The sequence below is a fragment of the Aotus nancymaae genome, unplaced genomic scaffold (assembly GCF_030222135.1).
Source record: "Aotus nancymaae isolate 86718 unplaced genomic scaffold, 86718_ANA_hifiasm-v0.15.2.pri h1tg000032l_0, whole genome shotgun sequence".
In the NCBI taxonomy this organism is placed as follows: domain Eukaryota; kingdom Metazoa; phylum Chordata; class Mammalia; order Primates; family Aotidae; genus Aotus; species Aotus nancymaae.
In genome coordinates this window covers 7,144,502-7,158,535 of record NW_026988445.1, presented here as the reverse complement: position 1 = coordinate 7,158,535, position 14,034 = coordinate 7,144,502, and the positions used below count along the sequence as shown (strand labels likewise).

General features: G+C 37.6%; 1 long non-coding RNA gene and 1 pseudogene across 1 annotated transcript in view; both read left to right on the top strand.

Annotated features, from left to right (window-relative positions):
* LOC135277471 (uncharacterized) overlaps positions 1–14,034 on the top strand; it is a 433,990-nt gene that overhangs the window by 243,267 nt on the left and 176,689 nt on the right. The gene's annotated exons all lie outside the window — the stretch shown is intronic.
* The window catches only part of LOC105721948 (nucleoredoxin-like), a 34,591-nt pseudogene continuing 28,552 nt past the window's right edge, over positions 7,996–14,034 (top strand).

Below are 14,034 nucleotides of genomic sequence, written 5' to 3'. Positions count from 1 at the left end.
TATTAAGTGGTCTACACTTAAAATGCTAATTTCCTGTCAAATATTGTTAATTTACCATATTGCTCATGCCACCCGTCACCTGAGGAAGCAAGTAGTCATGAGAAGAAAAAGAAAATCAATTATTTTATCTTCCTCGTTATAAAGATACTAAAACCTGTAACTATAAGAACATAAATATTTTAAGTGAATTCAGGAATTGCCAAATGATTTTCAGTATTCATGCAAAACTTGCCCTTTGATAGGTTAAGGAATAAATTGAAAATGGCAATATATCTTAGAATTAAGATATTTGCATTTTAAATGCACAAGCAGCACCAGAGTAGCAATGTTATGGTTCCAGAAGCACTAGGTATGCGCATGAATGTGTTTGTCATATTCTCTGTTTCTCTTAGTTCCTTTTTGTTAAATTGGCAAATTAACCAACCACCAGAGAAACAACAGATCTGAATACATGGGGAAACCTGCTTGCTCAAACTTGTCAAAATGCATGTTTTAAAAATATTCAACAATTCACTTTGGAAATGCTCTGCAGCCTAAACCCAGCATCAGTGAGCTGGAGCAGATGCACTCAGTGGTGACTTGTAAAGGTTTGTAGAGGACATGGAAGTAATTCAAAGAAAAGAGGGACTTTGATTTTTTAGTTGAAGGAATGAAGAATAAATTTTGGAAAGATATACCGTTTATGTTGAATTCGAAAGGACAGACATTTAGCGTTGATGCCCAGGCTTGAGCTGAGCCCCAGAGACCTGATTGGACTAGTGGCAGTCCAAACACCATAATAAGGCTGAGAAAAAAATACAAGAAGAGTATTGTTTTTTTTCCCTTTGTCCAAGTGACCTGAGACACTGTGTATGCTTGAATTCCCCCATCGATCTCAATAACATATATGTCTTTTTGTTTTCAACTAATGAGTGAAATAGCCTGACAACACTCAAAGTTGTTTCTCACATTTCCACTGGGTATTTTTCCAAAAACTCTGCATATATTTATTCATCAAATAAATTTAAAACAAGAGAGTGTTTTTCTATCTAAAAATCTTATGGTGAATCATTTTGATAACCAAGAGTAATTCATATATGTATGCTTTAGATAAAAATTTTTCAGTGTAGAGTTGGTTTGAAAAGTTATTCAACTTCAATACAGTGGGATTATATTTAACCCACTTAAAGATTACTAGTGGAGCAACTAACATAAGGGAACAGAAATATAAATGGTAAAGAACAAATATGATTTCTACTCTAAGGGAGATAAACATCTACTAACTTGTAAACAGATCTCAAAGAGTTGTTATCAAAGAGGCTGTGAACAATGTTACTTTCATCTCATTAGTTGAGGTAAAAAATAAAGAGAAGAGAGGATAAAGTCCTGTTTTTTTTCTACTTGGGATACTATCGTCAACATTGGTTTTAATCTTTGGTAATCAATTTTTCTAGCCATTGAATAGGGAGGCAAGGAGGCTTTGCTAGTGATTTGAGTTAGTGATTTGAGTGATTCTCAATCTGGAATCAACTCAGTTTTTTCTACTTTCTGACATATTGGCAAATCATTTTTATGAGCCCTTATATGATTCATTGAGTCATTTGGTGAGGGTCAGAGGGCAAGAGTGCCATTTACCAGAGCAGGTTTAACTTGGGGAAAGCAAGGTCAGAGGGGAAGAGAGACCCTCATTACTCCAGGAAGATTCTGGGGCCAGCTCTGTGCCTGCCCAATCGTGTTAAGCTCACACTGGGTGTTTGTTAACACAAAGCACTGAGCTGCAGGTGTTCTGCACTCCACAGAGTCTTCAAAGATCAGCCTCAAATGTTTCTGTTACTATAAAGAGGATTAAAAGGATTTAAAAACATAGCAGACCTGTCCAACTGCAAACATATTTGCCAACATTTGCTAAGAGGGAAGAGGAGGGGGTAAGTTATATCAGCTAGAAGTCCCAGTAGTTGGGGGAAACATACTTTGTAGGTTTCTTTTCTTTTTTATTTCTCTCTCTCTTTTTCTTTTTTTCTCTTTAATGGCCTGAATGTGGAACTGTAGCACTTTCAACTGGAACTCATTAGGAATTCATGGGGCAGAAAATGTAAGGGGTTCTGGAAACAGAGACTTTCAAAGTCCAGAAATGAGCTATAAATAAGCTGCTGCTAATATTCTTTTTTCTAATTTTTAAATATACATATTTCACCAGAATGCAAACATAGAACAAACCAGGTGATTTTTGACTTGAAAGCCTAGTTTATGTTAAGAGATACATTGACATTTATGGACTGACTTAGCACGTAGAGGTATCATAACAGCCTTTACACCTTCTCAAAAAGCACTTTTGCTATCCCATATGGTTGCAAATATTGACCAATATCACCTGCAGGTGAAAGTATGAAGGCCAGGCATCTGGAATCATTGTTAAGGCACTATTGTTACTACTTATTGTTAATGGTTTTAACATGAATTTCCAATTTCTTTGCTTTCAACTTAGCCCTCATTCAATAACCTGCCTTTAATAGTACTGGTTCCTCTACAGAGAACATTGATTTTCAATGAGGTCTAGTGAAGAGGCAGAAAACTGAGTCAGCTGTGTAATCTTAGGTAGATCAAATAACTTCTCTAACTTTAGCTTCTTCTTTGATTGAATGGGGGTTATAATAATCCTCCTATGAATCTATCCACCTCTTAAGACTTGACATTTTTATTACAGGAATAAGGCTGTAACTGAAGATGACTTCTTAGAATGTGTTTATAGATAAGATGTGATAAAGATGACTTCTTAGCATGTGTTTATAGATAAGATGTGAAGGCACACACAAGCACGCACACACAACACACACATGCTTATATCTCCCATTCACATTACACCAACTCTCCAATTTCTAGGGTAATATACAAATTTGCTTGCTTAATGGAATTTGATTCTGGAGGACACTTTAGAAACCTCTTCTTTGAGTATTTTATAATCACATAATGTTTGTTACAGGAATTCCTGACGTGGGCTTATAGACACTGAAGACTCACAGATAGGCCTCAGAGGTCATGCCCCCAGGAACTGTATGCAGACATTTAGTGTGCAATACATGCATTTTTGTGGAAAGGAGTTCTATGCTTTTATCAATTCTTGAAAGCATCTGTAAGCCTTGAAAATATTTAAGAACCATGTTTTATAAGCTCTAAGAATGTAATGCAGTGGGTAAGCCCAGAGTTTGTCTCTTCAAAGAGACAGATAGCTTTTGTCTGATTTAATGGCTCTTCTTTACTTCTCTTTCCTCCATTCCATCATCTGTACAGAACGTATAAAATAATACATGTTTTAAAATAAAATTAAACAATGCACTTTTAACACAGCGTTTGGTAATGCTCAGCAAATATTAGCTATTGTTTTAATAGGCAAATATTAAATAGCACCCCGAGAGGAAGGAGGGGTGTATTAGTCCATTCTCATGCTGCTAATAAAAACATACCCAAGACTGGGTATTATAAAGAAAAGAGGTTTAATGGACTCACAGTTCCACATGGCTGGGGAGGCTTCACAATCATGGTGGAAGGCAAAGGAAGAGCAAAGTCATGTCTTACATGGTGGCAGGCCAGAGAGCTCCCCTTTATAAAACTCCGTTTATAAAACCATCAGCTCTCATGAGACTTATTCACTAACAGGAGAACAGTATGGGAAAACCCACCCTGCTGATTCAATTACTTCTCACTTCCTTCATCCCATGATATGTGGAGATTATTACAATTCAAGGTGAGATTTGGGTGGGGCCACAGAGCCAAACCATATCAAGGGTCCTGCAGGAGACCTTGCCCTTGATTAACTTGCATTTGAGTAACTTGAGGAGACTAGATACATTAATATGAAACAGTAAAATAGCAATGATGAGGATCTGTAGAAAAGTTTCAAAGAAATGATGCAGATAATTTTACATGTGTTCAACTTGAGGAGGAATCTGCATAAGTTGAGATATAAAGAATAGATGAAGAGTACTGAGAAGAATATCAGGAGTTTGAGGGGGCACAAGTTGGCTTCAAGTTAAGAAGCACCCAGAGTTAAGTGTGGTTAGATAGGAAGAAGCAAGATTATTGAGAGTCCAGAATGGCATGGTGTGGAGTTCAGATTTGACCTGTAGGGGATAGCGGCCTTAGGTTATTTTGAGCAGAAAAATTACATAATGAAAACAATATATTGGAAGTATTAATTTGGCATATGTGGGCAGGATGGAGTAGCATGAGGAAGGACTAGAGTTAGGGAGCGAGCTGGGAGCCATGGCAATAACCAAGGTGTGAAGTGATGAGGGCCTGCCCCAGGATGGGAATATTTGTGGAAGGTGTATGGGGACATTGTATCCACCTTAATTGCTTATTTGCTACAATTTCAGCTCCCAACCACAGTTTGCCTTGCCTACTAAACCTTCCTGACTCTGAAAATACTCATTCCAATCTTCCAACAGTGAAAGGAAGCAAGGAAGGAAGGAGGAAAGGAAAGAGGGAGGGAGGAAGGGAATTGTTGGAGCAGGCAGACTGGGCTTCTGGTGTGAAGACGGGATTTTAGGCAACAGTACTTTCAGGGAAATGAGGGAAAACAGAGATATATATGTTCATTTGAATTTATTTAGTTTAGGAGGAATTTCCTTTAAAAGAACCAACATCACTGTGGAATGAGTGACTTTAATCTCCTATTTATACCAGAAAGGACCATAAGATACAGAGAAAAAGCATTGCTCTTCTTATTGGGCTGCAGGGCTACCTAAACTTTGGCTTTCAAACTTTTTGACCATAATTTAAAAAACTAAATTTTGCATCACAATCAAACACATATACAATTTTGAATATAAATATAGTTGAAATAAGTATTTTATAGAACATTTCTATTCTGACTACTTGTGTTATACTTTGATTTTTTTTTTCCTATTTATTTTGAGATTTTTTGCAAAAGGTGATTGCAGATTCCTCAGTTAATTTCCTGATCAACTAATGGAACACAAACTGCTTTTTGTAAACCACAGACTTCTAAGAACCAGGTACATCACACCAAGATCTTCAGATTCATGGATTCACAGACATAGGGAAAGTTTTACTTTTGTTCCCTACCTGCCTGCACCACCCAAGTCTTTCTCCTTTCTGAAGTTTCATGAACTGACAATAACTGGAGGCGGTTGCTCTAGTAAGTTTAGAACTCAGTTTTAAAATATGATCTCAGATTCAAAGCCTGACTGCAAACCTTCTGGCAGTGCCAGCTCATTCACTGGCTTGATGGTCCTCACTTGGGACACAAGCCCACACACCAAGATCCATCAACAAAGATTGCTCCTAATGAGTCCTGAACCCCGACACAATGACCACAATTGGTGCAGACATTTTAATGTCTTGGGCTAGTTCCCTATATTATCCTTGGCTCTAGTGGACCAAGGCACACATAGTAACATTCTTTACCTGTAGTTAGCTATAATTCCAAACTAGGTGGAATTCTTTCCTACCTTTGAAACCACAAAATAAAATCAAAGAAACAGGATCTTTTGCAAACTGTGGCTCTGCACTGATGAGGAGGGGTAAAAGGTAAGCACATGGCCTCAGGTTGAAAATAACTTTTAAAATGTCTGATTTTAATCATGGGTCCAAATTATCTGGGCACAAGGTGGTCATTAAAGCCTCCTGTCTATAAGTCCCTCATGTGAGTATGTGCATACCTGTGATTTAGCATTCTGGCTCAACAGTCAGTAAGACATCAAAGCAGAAAAGGAAAAGTGAATTAAGGCAATGAAAATCAATCTAGTTTAAGAGGTTTGGGTCCTTCTATGCACTCAGCTAGTTTTCACTATTCTAGAAAGAAAAATGTAGAGTGTCAATTCTAGGAGCCATAAATCAAAATAGGACACACAATTACTCCCACTTATGTGCTCACCTGGTTAAGAGAGAAAAAAGACTAAAGTTGTAAGAGTAACTGGTAGAATTAACTCTAGTATTCCTCACTGACCATTCTTCTTCTTTTTGGAATGCTGGTTCACTTATAACCTGATTCTGAATATTTCTCTCAATAGTTGAGCCTATGTAGTAGACAGTGTTGAGTATTTTGGTGGGCACCCTGGAATTCCTTTACAGTTTAAAGATTGGGTCGATATGTTGTCTGCTCCATTTTCAAGTACAGCTCCTAATTAAATGGTTCTAGAACTGTGATGCATTAACCCCCTGAAAGGAAGTCACTGGATACAATTTAAATTTTTTATGGAAAATGAGGTAAAGGTATACCTCATTTTATTGCACTTCACTTTATTCTGTTTTTTATATGTTGTTTTTCACAAATTGAAGGTTTGTAGCAACATGAGTTGAGCAAATCTATTAGTGTCATTTTTCCAAAGGCATGTGCTCACTTTTTGTCTCTGTGTCACATTTTGGTAATTCTTACAATATCTCAAATTTTTATTATTATTGTATCTATTATGGTAATCTATGATAAATGATTTTTGATATTCCTATTGTAGTTGTTTTGGGGCACCATGAACTGTGCCCACATCAGACTGGGTACAGATTAAACAAACTTAATCAATAAATGCCATGTGTGTTCTGACAGCTCCACTAACCAGCCGTTCCTCTGTCTCTCTCCCTCTCCTTGGGCCTCCCTATTCCCTGAGACACAACAGCATTGAAATTAGGACAACTAATAACCCTGTTTATTATGAAAGAAATAGTTGAACATCTCTCACTTTAAATCAAAAGCTAGAAATATTTATGCTTAGCAAGGAAAGCATGTTGAAAACAAACATAATCTAAAAGCTAGGCCTCTTGCACCAAACAGTTAGCTAAGTTGTGAATGCAAAGTAAAAGCCCTTGAAGGAAATTGAAAGTGCTACTCCAGTGTATACAGGAATGGTAAGAAAGCAAAAATAGCCTGATTGCTGGTATTGAAGAAAGTTTTGGTGGTCCAGATAGAATATCAACCAGCCATGACATTCTCTTAAGCCAAAACCTAATCCAGAGCAAGGCCCTCACTCTACTCAATTCTATGAGGACTGAGAGAAGTGAGGGAGCTTCAGAAGAAAAGTTGGAAGCAAGCAGAGATTGGTTCTTGAGGTTTAAGGAAAACACTCTCTCTGTAACATAAAAACAGCAAGTGCTGACACAGAAGCTGCAGCAAGTTATCCAGACAATTTGACTAAGATGAAGGTGGGTACACTAAGCAACAGATTTCCAATGTCAGAAAAACAGCCTTCTATTGAAAGAAGATGACATATAGGACTTTGCTAGCAAAAGAGGAGAAGTTAATGCCTGGCTTCAAATCTTCAAAGACAGGTTGACTCTCTTGTTAGGGGATAATACAGCTGGTGACTTTAAGTTGAAGCTAATGATTATTTACCATTCTAAAAATACAAGGGTCCTTAAGAATTATGTTGAATTTATTCTTCCTGTGCTCTATAAATGTAACAACAAAGCCTTGATGACAGCTTGTCGACTTACAGCATAGTTTACTGAATATTTTAAGCCCATTCTTGAGATCTACTATTCAGAAAAAAGACTCCTTTCAATATATTACTTCTCATTGACATTGTGCCTAGTTTCAATATATTAGTTCTCATTGACACTGTGCCTAGTTTCAATATGTTACTTCTCACTGATGCTGTGTTTTCATGCCTGCTAACATAATGTCCATTCTAAAGCCAACAGATCAAGAAATAATTTTGCTTTCAAGTCTTATCATTTAAAATATACATTTTGAAAGATTATAGCTACCATAGGTAGTGATTCCTCTGATAGATCTAAGCCACATAAATTGAAAACCTTCTAGAAAGGATTCACCATTCTAGATGTCATTAAGAACATTTGTATTTATAGGAGGAGGTCAGAATATCAACATTAATAGAGTTTGGAAGAAGCCGATTACAACCCTCAGAGATGACTTTGAGAGATTCAAGACCTCAGTGGAGGAAGTTACTGCAGAGGTGTGTGATAGAAATAGCAAAAGAACTAGAACTTGAAGTGAAGCCTGAAGATGTGATGTAATTGCTGCGGTCTCATGATAAAAGTTGAATGGATGAGGAATTGCTTCTTATGGATGAGCGTAGAAAGTGGTTTCTTAAGATGCAATCTACTCCTGGTGAAAATGCCAGGAACATTGTTGAAATAACAATGCAGGATTTAGGATATTACATAAAACTAAGTGATAAAGCACCAGCAGGTTTTAAGAGGATTGACACCAATTCTGAAAGAAGTTCTACTCCAGGTAAAATGTTATCAAGAAGCATTCGTTCTACAGAGATATCTTTCATGAAAGAAAGAATCAATTGTTACAGTAAATTTTATGGTTGTCTTATTTTAATAAATTGCCACAGCCACTTCAACTTTTAGCAACCACCACCCTGATCAGTCAACAACCATAAACACTGAGGCAGGACTCTCTCCAGCATAAAGATTATGACTCACTGAAGGCCCAGGTGATCATTAACATTTCTTAGCAATGAAGTACTTTTTGCATGTTTAACTTTATTAATTTTGTTTCCCTTTTAAAATTGGTACATAATAATGTACATATTTTTGAGGTACTCTATTTTCCTTTATCAGCTAGTGTATGCATTTGACAGCTACCCAACTGGCTGTGATGAGGTGCAGAGAATCCCACCAAAGATATGGCACAATTAGCATCTGAGTATTTTAAGCTGAAGGAAATTGAGAAAACTGAGGAAGCAGAAAGTTACCTCTTACCTTCTCTCTTAAAGACCCTCATGTGATAAGTATCCTGTTTTATACACGGAGGGGAGAAACTACACAGAAAAGCCAAGAAGAATCTGAACAAACAGAATTAATTTCTCCCCAGTTTATTAACACTAGGTCATACCTCCTTTTTGTTTAGTTATATATTTATAGGACTATCTATTCTTAATCAAACCTAAGCATAAAAATATAGTTTTTGAGCCTCTGCTGGCAGATTGTGACTAGACTACCTCCTTGCTAAGCAGGGCATCTCTGAAAAAAGGCAGCAGCATGTCAAGAACTTATAAATAAAGCCCCACCTTCCCAGGACAGAGCACCTGGGAAAATAGGTGGTTATGAGTTCTGCTGCAGCATAGTTAAACATACCTGACTGGCAGCTCTGAACAGAAGAGCAGAACTCCCAGCACAGCACTTGAGCTCTGATAAGGGACAGACTGTCTCCTCAAGGGGTCCCTGACCCCCATAGACCCAAAGAGGCACCTCATAAAGGAGAGCTCTGGCTGACATCTGGTGGGTACCCTTCTGAGATGAAGATAACAGAAGAAACTGGCAGCAACCCTAACTGTTCTGAAGCCCCCATGGGTGATTCCCAGGCAAGCAAGGTCTGGAGTGGACCTCCAGCAGTCCTGCAGCAGAGGGGCCTGACTGTTAGAAGGAAACTAAAAAAACAGAAAGAAATAGCTTCAACATCAACAAAAAGATGACCACTCAGAGACCCTATCCAAAAGTCACCAACTACGAAGACCACAGGTAGATAAATCCACAAAGATGGGAAGAAACCAGTGCAAAAAGAATGAAAACACCAAAAACCAGATTGCCTCTCCTCTTCCAAGGGATCACAACTCCTCACCAGCAAGAGAACAAAGCTGGATGGATAATGAGTTTGATGAATTGACAGAATCAGGCTTCAGAAGCTGGGTAATAACAAACTTCTCAGAGCTAAAAGAACATGTTCTAACCCAATGCAAAGAAACTAAGAACTTTGAAAAAAGGTTAGACAAAATGCTAACTAGAATAACAAGCCTAGAGAAGAACATAAACAACTCGATGGAGCCGAAAAATACAACACAAGAACGTTGTGAAGCATTCACAAGTTTCAATAGCTGAATTGACTGAGCAGAAGAAAGGATATCAGAGATGGAAGATCAACTCAATGAAATACAAATGAGAAAGCAAGATTAGAGAAAAAAGTGAAAAAAAATGAACAAAGCCTCCAATAAATATGGGATCATGTGAAAAGACCTAATCTACATTTGGTAGGTATACCTGAATGTGACGGGGAGAATGAATCCAAGCTGGAAAACACTCCTTAGGATATTATCCAGGAGAATTTCCCCAACCTAGCAAGGCAGGCCAACATTCAAGTCCAGGAAATACAGAGAACACCACAAATATACCTCAAGAAGAGCAACCCCAAGGCACATAATCATCAGATTCACCAGGGTTGAAATGAAGGAAAAAATGCTAAGGGCAGCCAGAGAAAGGTCAGGTTACCCACAAAGGGAATCCTATCAGATTCATAGCGGATCTCTTGGCAGAAACCCTACAAGCCAGAAGAGAGTGGGGGCCAATATTCAACATCCTTAAAGAAAAGAACTTTCAACCTAGAATTTCATATCCAGCCAAACTAAGCTTCATAAGCGAAGGAGAAATAAAATCCTTTACAGACAAGCAATTGCTCAGAGATTTCATCACCACCAGGCCTGCCTTACAAGAGCTCCTGAAAGAAGCACTAAACAGGGAAAGGAACAACCAGTACCACCCACTCCAAAAATGTACCAAATGGTAAAGATCATCAACACAATGAAGAAACTGTGTCAACTAATGGGCAAAACAACCAGCTAGTATCAAAATGGCAGGATCAAATTCACACATAACAATATTAACCTTAAATGTAAATGGGCTAAATGCCCCAATCAAAAGACAGACTGGTAAGTTGGATAAAAAGTCAAAACCCATCAATGTGCTGTATTCAGGAAACCCATCTCACATGCAAGGATACACAAAGGCTCAAAATAAAGGGATGGAGGAAGATTTACCAAGCAAATGGAGAGAAAAAAAAAAAAGCAGGAGTTGCAATCCTAGTCTCTGATAAAATAGGCTTTAAACCAACAAAGACTACAAGAAACAAAGAAAGGCATTACATAATGGTGAAAGGATCAAAGCAACAAGAAGAACTAACGATCCTAAATATATACACACCCAATACAGGAGCACCCAGATACATAAAGCAAGTTCTTAAGGACCTACAAAGAGACTTAGACTCCCATACAATAATAGTGGGAGACATTAACACTCCACTGTCAATATTAGACAGATCAATGAGACAGAAAATTAACAAAGATATCCAGGACTTGAACTCAGACCTGGACCAAGCAAACCTAATAGACATTTACAGAACTCTCCACCCCAAATCCACAGAAAATACATTCTTCTCAGCACCGCATCACACCTGCTCTAAAATTGAGCACATAATTGGAAGTAAATCACTCCTCAGCAAATGTAAAAGAGCAGAAATCATAACAAACAGTCTCTCAGTGCAATCAAATTAGAACTCAGGATTAAGAAACTGACTCAGAACTGCACAACTGAATGTCTACTGGATAAACAATGAAACTGAACAACTGAATGTCTACTGGATAAACAATGAAACGAAGGCAGAAATAAAGATGTTGTTTGGAACCAACGAGAACGAAGACACAATGTACCAGAATCTCTGGGACACATTTAAAGCAGTGTCTAGAGGAAAATTTATAGCAATAAATGCCCACATGAGAAGCAAGGAAAGATCTAAAATCGACACCCTATCGTCAAAATTGAAAGAGCTAGAGGAATAAGATTAAAAAAACTCAAAAGCTAGCAGAAGGCAAGAAATAACTAAGATCAGAGCAGAACTGAAGGAGATGGAGACACAAAAAAACCCTTCAAAAAATCAGTAAATACAGGAGCTGTTTTTTTGAAAAGATCAACAAAATAGACCACTAGCCAGATTAATAAAAAAGAAAAGAGAGAAGAATCAAATAGATGCAATAAAAAACGATAAAGGGGATATCGCCACCGATTCCACAGAAATATAAACTACCGTCAGAGATTACTACAAGCAACTCTATGCACACAAACCAGTAAATCCTGGACACTTGCACCCTCCCAAGACTAAACCGGGAAGAAGTTGAAACCCTGAACAGACCAATAACAAGAGCTGAAGTTGAAGCAGCAATTAATAGCCTACCAACCAAAAAAGTCCATGCTGAGACGGGTTCACAGCTGAATTCTACCAGACATATAAAGAGGAGCTGGTACCACTCCTTCTGAAACTATTCCAAACAATACAAAAGGAAGGAGTCCTTCCCAAATAATTTTATGAGACTAACATCATCCTGATACCAAAACCTGTCAGAGACTCAACAAAAAAAGAAAACTTCAGGCCAATATCCATGATGAACATAGATATAAAAATCCTCAATAAAATACTGGCAAAAATGATTGCAACTGCACATCAAAAAGCTTATCCATCACGATCAAGTAGGCTTCATCCTAGGGATGCAAGGCTGGTTCTATAAACATAACCCATCACGTAAACAGAACCAAAGACAAAAACCACATGATCTTCTCAATAGATGCAGAGAAGGCCTTTGACAAAATTCAACAGCCCATTATGCTAAAAACTCTCAATAAACTAGGTATTGGTGGAACATATCTCAAAATAATAAAAGCTATTTATGACAAACCCACAGCCAATATCATACTGAATGAGCAAAAACTGGAAGCCTTCCCTTTGAAATCTGGCACTAGACAAGGATGCCCTCTCTCACCACTCCTATTCAATATAGTATTGGAAGTTCTAGCCAGAGCAATCAGGCAAGAAAAAGAAATAAAGGGTATTTAATTACGAAAGGAGGTAGTCAAGTTGTCTCTATTTGCAGATGACATGACTGTATATTTAGAAGACTCCATTATCTCAGCCCAAAATCTCCTTAAACTGATAAACAACTTCAGCAAAGTCTCAGGATACAAAATCCTAATTTATATATATGTGCGTGTGTGTATATATATATACACACACGCACTATATATAATATATATACGTATATATTATATATAATAATATATTATAATTAAATACCCTTTATTATATAATATATAGAATATATATTTAATATATTATATATAATATAATATATATACATATATAATATATATAATATATTCTTTGTTTTGGAAGACATATAGTTATTTTCATAAAGGTATTTTATCATAATTTATATGTAATGGGCTTATTATTTTCTAAAAAATGTTAATAAATGTCTTTTAAAATGCATATTTCTCACTTTAAATTATAATATGATGAAATAAATAGCTGTGACTCATATAAACAATGGCTCTTTAGGGTCCTTATTACTTTTTAAGTTTGTAAAGAGATTTTGAGATAGAAATGTTTGAGAACCACTGGCTTACACACTTAAGTTCAAAATACCTAGAATGTCATCCAAGATTATCCAGGACTTTGATCCTCCCTTTCTCTTCATCCTCCTCTCTTGCCACCTTCTGCCCTTACCCTATGTTTTGGTGTAATAGATGCTTTGGTAGCTGCCAACTCTCTGCTCCCACACCCCTTAAACCTGAGCATTCATTCTCCCAGCTGCTTGGGAGTCCTGGCTCCTGTTATATCTCAGATGAATTCCTTTTGGGAATCCCTCAGTCATACATAGAATGCGGTCTCAACCAGGGTTACCCTCCCTGGTTGGGGACAGCCTGAATTCACTTTCTTGTCAAGGCAAGAATACAAAGTCCTGGACCATTTGCATCAGTTTGGGATGCTGTCTCTGTAGGACTATCCCAGCTCCAGAGAGTTCTTCAAGCTTAGCCAAGGCCTCTGCTGCAACTGTGTCTCACTTTTCCCTCATTCAATCCTGAATCCTCTCTCAGGTGATTTTCCCAGAGCTCCACTCAATAAACCTCTGCCTCAGAGGTGAAGCCCTGCCTCAGTCTGTTACCCAGGAAATCATCTCTTAAACTTCCAGTGACTCTGAACTTTTTATAAATCGTTGGACATCCCATTCTCTTTCATTCCTCCTCATATTGTATCCTTTACCTGACTACATTCTTTTACCTAGATATCTAGATAACATCTAGATAACCTAGATCTCACTACTAATCTCAAATACTGTCTCTTCCAGAAAGTCTTTCTGCATGGCTACCTGCCCCTAATTTGTGCCCCTGCAGCAATTTGTTCCTCACTCTGTCAAAGACATAATATATTACATTGAAGTAATCTGTGTCCTCAACTAGCCTGGATGTCACTAATGCCCAGGGCTTGTGTCTGATTCACCGTATCTCATTCATATGGCCTTCCTTGGA